Source organism: Propithecus coquereli, unplaced genomic scaffold (assembly GCF_000956105.1).
Source record: "Propithecus coquereli isolate 6110/MARCELLA unplaced genomic scaffold, Pcoq_1.0 Scaffold28, whole genome shotgun sequence".
Classification (NCBI taxonomy): domain Eukaryota; kingdom Metazoa; phylum Chordata; class Mammalia; order Primates; family Indriidae; genus Propithecus; species Propithecus coquereli.
This window is the reverse complement of record NW_012148396.1, coordinates 1,172,254-1,181,734: the sequence shown is the minus strand read 5'-3', so window position 1 is coordinate 1,181,734 and position 9,481 is coordinate 1,172,254.

Here is a 9,481-nt window from a genome sequence, read left to right as displayed (position 1 = left end):
GAAAGCTGGATTTTGACCCCAAATTTATGTGTTGTCTCCATCCCTAGTGGCTTGGGCTCAATGAGCCAATATTCATTCCCCTGATCTGGATTAGAGGCCATATTTAGTATGAGGGACACTGATAATTTTATCACTTGGGATTACTTGTTCCAAATGCCAGAAATCCATAGTTTTTGAATGCTCCTTAAAATGAGTATTTTCAGAATCACATAAATATAAAGTACAGAGGTAGTTCTGGCTGGCTTCAGGCATGGCTGGATCCAGGGGACCAAATAATGTCATCATATTTCAGTTTTAGTATCCATAGATTTTTTATCAGCTCTTTCCTAGCAGTGGCAAAATAGTTGCTGGCAGGTGAAGACTCACATCCCCAGAGTTTAACAACCTCAGAGGAGTTGTGCCAACAGAAGTCTTGCGATTCAGCTTCGTTGGCATGGAGCTCATTGTTGAGCATATCCTTTGGCCAATGGGATGGCATATTCTGATATACCAGGACTGGGAAGAGAAGTATGATTGACCTCACTCTACTGACATTAGATTCAGAGAGAAGAAGGAGCAGGTGTTGGGATATAAACCCATGGCAGTCCTTGGCCTCTCCTACTCTCCTTCCCTTCTCTCATGCATCAGGAGTCCCGGACCTTATGCTCCATACCTACTTATTGGTAGTTGAGCACCAAGAGAAAAAATAACCAGTCTGAAGTGAATAATAGAGTCAGAGAGAGAATGATATCCCTCAGAAAAAAGGTGAAGAGAGAAAAAGTACAATAGGGAAATAACCTCCAATGAGCAGGAAATTCTAAAATATGCTTCTCCAAGAAGAAACAAGGCTTTTATGTCACCAAAATTACCCTCATACCTCTCTCTACCTACCCCTTTCACCCAGATCTGTCCTTCTGAAGGCTATAAGTGTTTCTGGTCTTGACCTAAAATTATTCTCCTCGTCTCAGGTGGATGAGGTCAGGGAAGATGACCTGAAACCTCTGTCAAGGTTAGAATTGTACCTCTGAGTTTGTGGACCATGCATCTCATTTTCTCAGCACTTAGATAGATTTCTGAAAAACTAACTCCTACACAAAAGAGTTAATTTGAATTTATGACAATTACTGAGTCCTAATAAACAAGAATATCCTTGACCTCACTCAAAGAAGTGACAAATAGAATTTCAGGAACTGCAGAAGGTCATCGAGGAAACTGTCTTTTGCCAAACAGGGTCATTGGAAAACTCTCCTAATGCAGTTATTTAGGCAGCCACTTTTTCAGGGTTGTCCTTTAAAGAAAAAAGCCCACCAAAAGTTAAATGGATCTCAAGCCCAAACTGCTTCCTTTAATTTTCCTTTGTGTCAGATAAGCTATATAATTATTGATAATGATGAATGCCAAATATTTGTTTAAAGAGCAATTTAAAGTCTCTGATTTATATTCATGAGTTATTAAGTAGCTGCATAGTCCCCGTGCACTTTTTTTCTCTTAGCATAATGATTAATTGAAGTTTTAATGCAGATTTAAAAGATATTTTTCCAATTTTGCCTGGAATGCTGTCTTCTCTCCAGAAATAAAAATTATCCACTGTGGGGCTTTGTAAAAGGGACAGAAAGGGGAGGTTTTGGATTTGCGATCTTCCTTTTAAAATATAATTCTATGACCCAGGGCACGTTTCCAACAGATGTGCTGCAGTTGGGTTGCAGAGGGCTGAGTTATTGACTCCTCAGTTCCTGAGGCAGTTGGGTAGGGCCTGGGGCAGCTGGAGTGCCTCAGCCAGTTGACTCTGGATACATCACCTCCTTCTTTACGCTACAGTGCTCCACAGATATTATTATTTTTAGGTATGCCATGTGCTATGGTTTGGGTGTTTGTCTCCACCGAAATCCTGTTGCAATATGATCCCCAATGTGGCAGTGTTGGGCAGGGGCGCCTAGTGGGAGGTGTTTGGGTCATAGTGGCGGATCCTTCATGACTGGATTCATGACTTCCTGTGGGAGTGAATGAGTTCTTCTTCACTTAGGACTTCACTGGAGAGCGGGGATGGGTGGTTATAAAAATGAGTTTGGCTTCCTACACTGTCTCTCGCTTCCTCCCTCACCATGTGGACATGTGGAAGGTGGAAAAACACATACAGTCACATGCATGCACATATATGCCACTTTCATGTCTGGCCCATAAAACTGATGCAATTCTTACATTCTTTCATCTGTTTGCGGGGACTCTGAGCCCCTAGAAGATGGTGTAGCCTTGGGTCCCCGAACTACTGTGTAAAGGAGAGACTTTCTCTAAATTCCTTACCCCCAACTCATTAGACCATTACATGAACAAGAAATAATTTTTCTTGTGGTAAGATGCTGATTTTGTGTGTTGCTAATGCAACTGTGCTGTTTGGGTAACCTTGGCTCCTGACATCTCTCAGCTACTAGCAAAATCAACCAATGTTTCAAAATGGCAGTACCAGATCCAAGCCTTTCCCTGATGTTTGAAGTTTGGCCAACATAGTTGATTTCATCACCTCCTCCTTGCTTACTAGTGATTTCAGCTGAGATTTTATCACATACTCAGATTGGCTGATGAATCAGTGGCCACAGTCTATTTTGAGGGACAGTCTTCTAGTGTCATAGCAACTATAAATCTAATCCAAACAAACTTTTGGGGACAATGGGCTTATTGGTAATTAGAGTCCTAATTTACTTTTCCAGGGACACCAAACTATGAGTTCCCTTTTTGAGCTACAATTTGTGGGATATGTGTTGGACAAAAGTCAACTACAACAGCAGCCAAAAGAAGCTGGGGTCAGCAAATTAGTGACAGTTTGTGAGAGTTTTTAAACAGGCACCCATCATTGATGGTACAAATAATATTCTTTTTGGACTGAAGTTTTTATTATTGGATTTTCTTTTTCCATTTAGTTAAAATTAATACATTTTTTCTTGCTTAGTAGACAGGTGGTTGAAACAGTAACTTTCATTTTCCTTATAGACATAAGAGGGAAAATGAACACTCATAGTCTGGAAGGGAGGGAAGAGGTAAAATATCATTTGAACCTTGTGGAGACTTACCCTCAGGAAGATCACAACAGGGTCTGACACGGCCTGTATCCTGAATTACTCACGAGGACATATGTCTTCTCTGAAAAATCACAGCTGTAAGCCCTTAGGTTTATGCTGGAAAGAGGCTTTCCAGAAGGAGAAATGGCTGACCAGGAGTCCTTGCCTCCATTCACAGAGTTCCAGCTGCCCCATGTGGTGTTCTTCCTTATTTTATTACACAGATCTCCACAAGGGGAGACATTGCTCTCCTTTGATGTTCAAGTATAGAGAAGTTATCTTTTTCTTAGCTTAAATAGGTGGCAATCTTCAAAAGAAGTTCTCGATCTTAATAGAAAAAGGGAATTCGTGGAGCATATGAAACCTGAACTAGTCCATTACCAGGCTGTAGTGCTCTGTTCTTTTCAACTGCTCTCCTGAGGGATTACTATAGAACAAAAGAGCCCATATAGTCAAAATAATCTTGAAAAAGAAGAATAAAGCTGAAGGCATCATACTTCCTGATTTCAAAATATATCAGAAAGCTACTATAATCGAAACAATATAGTGCTGGCATAGAGACAAATAGACTAGTGGAACAGAGTAGAGAGCCCAGAAATAACACCAAGCATACATGGTCAAACAATTTTTGACAAGGGTGCCAAGACTACACAATGAGGAAAGGATAGTCTCTTCAACATACGGTGCTGGGAAAACTGAATATACACATGCAAAGGAATGGAATTGGAGCCTTATGTCAACACAAAATGGATTTAAGACTTAATGTAAGATCTGAAACTATAAAACACCTAGAAGAAAACATAGAAGAACTATTTCATGGCATTGGTTTTGGCAATAATTTCTTAGATAGGACATCAAAAGCGTAGGCAACAAAAGCAAAAAGAGACAAGTAGGGCTAAATAAAAATAAAAATCTTCTACACAGCAAAGAAGATCATAAACAGAGTGAAAAGGAACCTATGGAATGGGACCAAATATTTGCAAACCATATATCTGATAAGGAATTAGTGTCCAAAATATGTAAAGAACTCCAAAATAAGATAATTTATTTATTCTATGAGCATTCACACTTGTTTTCATAGTTTGGGTTATACTGTGTATATAATTTTGTGTTCTGAATTATTTGAAAAAATTTTCAAAGCACATAATCTTAAGGTATAAAGGGCTTTGATGGTGGGAAGCTTGGGAGACATTGACTTTACCTGCACCTTAGTTTATTCATCTGAAAATAGAGCTAAAATCACCAATTCTGTATTATCCAAAAGATTGTTGCAAAATGATATAATTATACATTAATTGTAAATATGCTTTGAGGGCAGTAACATTTTGTACTTTTAAAAGGGATATCATTCCTATTATCGAGATTAGAGGAGAAAGACTGGAGGATTTTGATTTGCAAGCTGATTAAGGCAGAACAATAAATGATGTTTAAGTCTGCCTTTACAAAGAATTACTCCAAATTCTCCAGTCCTCTAGCCTTCGGAGGCATGCAATCAAGCGATTTGTCAACCAAATGAGGCTGTTCTCTTTTTTAGTCTTGAGGAATAAATTTTTCCCAGACTTGGGTGAATGGATGAACCTCTATTTATTTGCTAGATGGGGGTTAGTGTCTTGTTTGTTAAGCAGGGACTTAAATCTTTCAATAACTGCACTAATGATCGGTGTCAAAGGTGACAGAGCAGGCAGACTGTCTCAATGGATAGGCACAGAGTGAAGCATGGAGGAGTGTTTTCCAACTGGGTAGTTGGTGTAATAACTAGAATGGGATATTCTAAAGTCCCAGGGGAAAACCATAGAAGCATTAATAAACTAGTGTCATGGATAGAAAAGAGGGTGAGCTAAAAATATCATATCTTATTCATCCTTAGTATTTTCAGTGTCTAGTATAGAGGCTGGAACATCAATAATTGCATGTTGAATGAATGAATAAATAAATTAAATAATGCATAAATGAATGTCTGAAGTGTATTTAGGATAGAACTGGCAGAAGGGAAGAGACAGACACGTTACATATTGAGTGCTACTCTGCCAAACACTGTGATGAGCGCTAGAGAGAGATGATACCCTCTGATGCTCAGATCAATTTTGTGGGGGTCAGTATTATTATCCTCTTTTATGGATGAGGTAACTGAGGTTGGATTTTTCCTTTTTAGCTCCTCTCATAGACATGTGGTGATATATATTATGGGAGAAGATTTTGCAAACTATAAAATGCTACCCATCTGTGGGGAATTAAGTGGTGTTACTTGAGCCAGAATAAACTGAAAACACAGATGTAATCAAGGCAGCAACATTAGATATAGATTTATTAGCCCTTATTTAAGACCTATCATGTGCTTACTGTCGGACTGGATATTTTAATTTTGAATCAGTTTTACCACTTTGTGACCATGGATAAGTCAACCAATCTTTGTGAAGCTACAATTTATTAAAGGGCCTATGATATCATAGGCAATTTGCATACATTGCCTTATTTAATTGATTAAGCAAAGTTATCCAATAGAAATATTTATCATAATTTGATGAATGGAGAAATTGAGTGGTCAGGCAACAAGCTAGAGATCTCATGAGTTAGTATTGGGCAAGGTGAAACTGGAATTTTGATCTTTTTGCCTTCAAAGTTTTATTTTTAATTATTATATTACTCTGCCTCACTACAAAGTACAATACTAGCCACTGTCCAGACACTCATGAAGTTTGATGCTCAACTCTTTACAAGTTGTCCCCAATTGTGAGAACACTGCTGGCTGACCCATGTTATAGAGGAAGAATCAGAGGGGTGCAGAAGTAATATGATGTTTCCAGGTCACTCAGCTGGTAGGATTTGAGTTTATATTTTTGTCTAAAGCTCTCCTAATGGTTTCCAAATTATGTTTTTGAAATTCTAGAAGAACCTCAGGGGTGGCGCACATATGATGCCCTGCTTGTGGTCTCCACTGGGGGAGGTGGTCCCAGGATAATTTGTGGCTGAGGGACAGCCACGGATTGGAGCTGGGCTGAGCATTTTCCTCAAGGACAATCAATCCAGATGACTTACGAGATGGAATCTAAAGAAGAGCAATAGAGATTTGCTAGGCTAGTCAGTTTTTAATTTGGAATTTGAATAAGAAAATGTGCAGAGAACTAGCCAATTAGTAGATAAGAAAAATGCAGACCAACAGCCCAGAGGAGAAACATATAAGTCAGAGGGTAGGAGCAAGAACCATGAGTTCCTTCTAACACTGAGGTGAAAGAGTTATTGGGGATCCTCAGTGCCCCTGAGATGATGGCCTTCCTGTCTCTTTACAATAAATCCCCATTTCTTGAGGTCCATTGAGGTGAATTTGCAATCAAGAGTCAAAATTATACACATGGTAAGGCATTATTTTTATTAAGTCTCATAACAAGTGGGTCAAAACCAAGAGAGAATTATATTTTGTTGTTGAAAGATAAGTAGGAAATCTATAGAAATCAAACAATATCTTTCTCTGTTAGAAAATCAGAGCAACTGGGAGCAGGGATGGAGGAACCACTTGGAGAAGAGCTTCCCTGTAGAGTTACTGGGATCCAATGTAGACTTTGCATAGGAGAAATAACACTGCTGTATTAGCCAGTGATATGGGGGTATTGCCTATTGCTGTACCATATTCTAACATAGGTATTGCCTATTGTAGCATATTCTAACATATCCTGCTAATATAATTATTTAGAATCCTTTGGTTCTTACGAGCAACAGATACAGAATCTGGATATTTTAAGCAAAATGTAAATTTTTGGAAGAACACAGGGTATTTAACAGAATCATAAGGAAAGCTGAACAGCTAGACTTCTGACAGAGGATCCAGGTCAGCCCCAATGACTGAAGCAGGAACTCATAGGCAATAGGAATCCATTCTAGCCACTTTCTGTCCTCTTTTCTGTGCTTAAGATTTGCAGGAGAGAATGTCAGATAGGCCTGTTTGGGGGTCATTTATCTAGTCTTTGGCCAAAGGAAGGTAGGACTTTGATAGACTGTCCCACTGAAATGGGATGCCTCAAAGGAGTCAGCACTGCTACAAAACAAATAAACACAGCAAAAAGCAAAAGGAAAAATAAAACAAAAACTCTAGAGAGCAAACAACAAATTACTACCACACAATTTCTGTTTCACTACAAACTATTTCTTTTGCTTCCCAATTTTAATGCTTCCTCCACCCTCTAGACTGGTACAGTCCCTGCTTGCCTGACACTGGACCCTTGATCCTCCTTGACTGGCATTGCTTTTGCCTTAGTGGCAAGGAACCTGAAATATACAGGATGAAACCCCCTCAACAGAATCGTTGATTTCCTTCTAGCCTAGTGAGCTCTTTTCACTTTCCCCTTAAAGGTGGTTGAAGTATGAATTTGTTCAAACTTTGATAGCTCAAGATCATTTTTTCTATTTATGTGGAAGATAACATATAGAAATTGTACTGAATCTGTAGATCACATTGGGTCATATGTACATGTTAACAATATTAATTCTTCTAATCTGTAAATATGGAATATCTTTTCATTTACTTGTGTCATTTTAAATTTCCTTCATAAATGTCATAGTTTTCATCTCTTTGCTAAAATTTATTACTATTTTGTTCTTTTTGATGCTCTTACAAATGGGATTGTTTTCTTAATTTTTTTGAATTGTTCTTTGCTAATTTATAGAAATGCAAACTGATTTTTATATGCTAGTTTTGTATCTTGCAATCTCTAACAAAATTCCAACAGTGTTTTCCACAGAAATAGAAAAACAATCCTACAATTTGTAGTGAACCACAAAAGACCCTGAATAGCCAAAGCAATCTTGAGAAGAAAGAACAAAGCTGGAGATCCCTAATTTCAAAACATATTACAAAGCTGCAATATGGTACTGACATAAAAAAGCAATATGGCACTGACATAAAAAACTTTCACATAGACAATGGAACAGAATAGAAAGCCTAGAGATTAATCCATCTATTTATGGTCATCTGATCTTTGACAAAGTTGCCAAAAATATAAAATGGGAAAGAGATAGTTTCTTTGATAAATGGTGTTGGGAAAACTGAATATCCACATGCAAAAAAATGATATCAGATCCTTGTCTTACTCCATACACAAAAATTAACTCAAAATGGATTGAAGACTTAAGTGTAATATCTCAGGAAAGAAAAGCCCTCGAAGAAAATCACAGGGAAAAAGTTCCTGGACATTGACCTTGGCAATAATTTTTGGATATGATCCCAAGAACACAGGCAACAGAAGTGAAAATATAAAAAGGGAACTACATTAAACTAAAAAGTTTCTTCACAGCAGAAGAAAAAATCAACAAAATGAAAAGGCAATCTATGAAATGGGAGAAAATATTTGTGAGCCACATATCTGATAAAGGATTAATGTCCAAAATATATAAGGAACTCCCACAACCCAACAAAAAAATACCTAAATAGCCCAATTAGAAAAATGAGCAAAAGACGTGAATAGACATTTCTTTGAAGAAGACATATAAATGGCCAATAGGTAGATGAAAAGGTACTCAACATCACAATCATCAGGTAAATGTAAATCAAAACCATGGTGAGATATCACCTCACATCTGTTAGGATGGCTATTACCAAAAAGACAAGAGGTAACTGTTCACTTGGGTGTGGAGAACCCGAACTTGTACACTATTTTTGGCAATGTAAATTAGTACAGCCATTATGAAAAACAGTATGGAGATTCCTTAGAAACATAAAAATAGAAACACCTTATCATCTAGCAATCCCACTTCTGGGTATATATGCAAAGGAAATGAAATCAATATCTCGAAGAGATACCTGCACTGCCATGTTCATTGAAGCATTATTCATAATAGCCAAGATGGACACAACCTAAGTGTCTGTCAATAGCTGAGTGGAATATTATTCAGTCACAAAAAAGAAATTAATTCTGTCATTTGCAACTCCATGTATGAACCTGGAAAACATTATGCTAAGTGAAATAAGCAAGGCACTGAAAAACAAATACTGTCTTGTCGTTTATACGTGGAATCTGAAATAGTTGAACTGATAGAAACACAGTAGAATTTTGGTTGCCAGGGGCTAAGCATGCGAGGGAAGTGAGAAGATAATGATGAGGGTACAAACTTTCAGTTTTAAGATCAGCAAATTCTTGGGATCTAATGTATAGTATGGATGGTGATGAATGTGCTAATTAATTTGATTGTGAAAACATTACACAATGTACATGTATATCAAGTCATTGTGTTTTACACCTTAAATTATACAATATTTATTCATCAATTAAATATTTTTTTTAAAAAAAGATTGGATAGCTTAGGACTAATTTTGTAAGACACAAATATGCACTGGCATGTTCCATTAGTAAGGAGCTCAGCTACTGCTCTGGGCTTAAAGGCTTGGAGGATCTTTATCAGCCTAAGCATCAATTAATGAATACACAGAATTAGGATTTCTAGCTACACGATCATGCTAC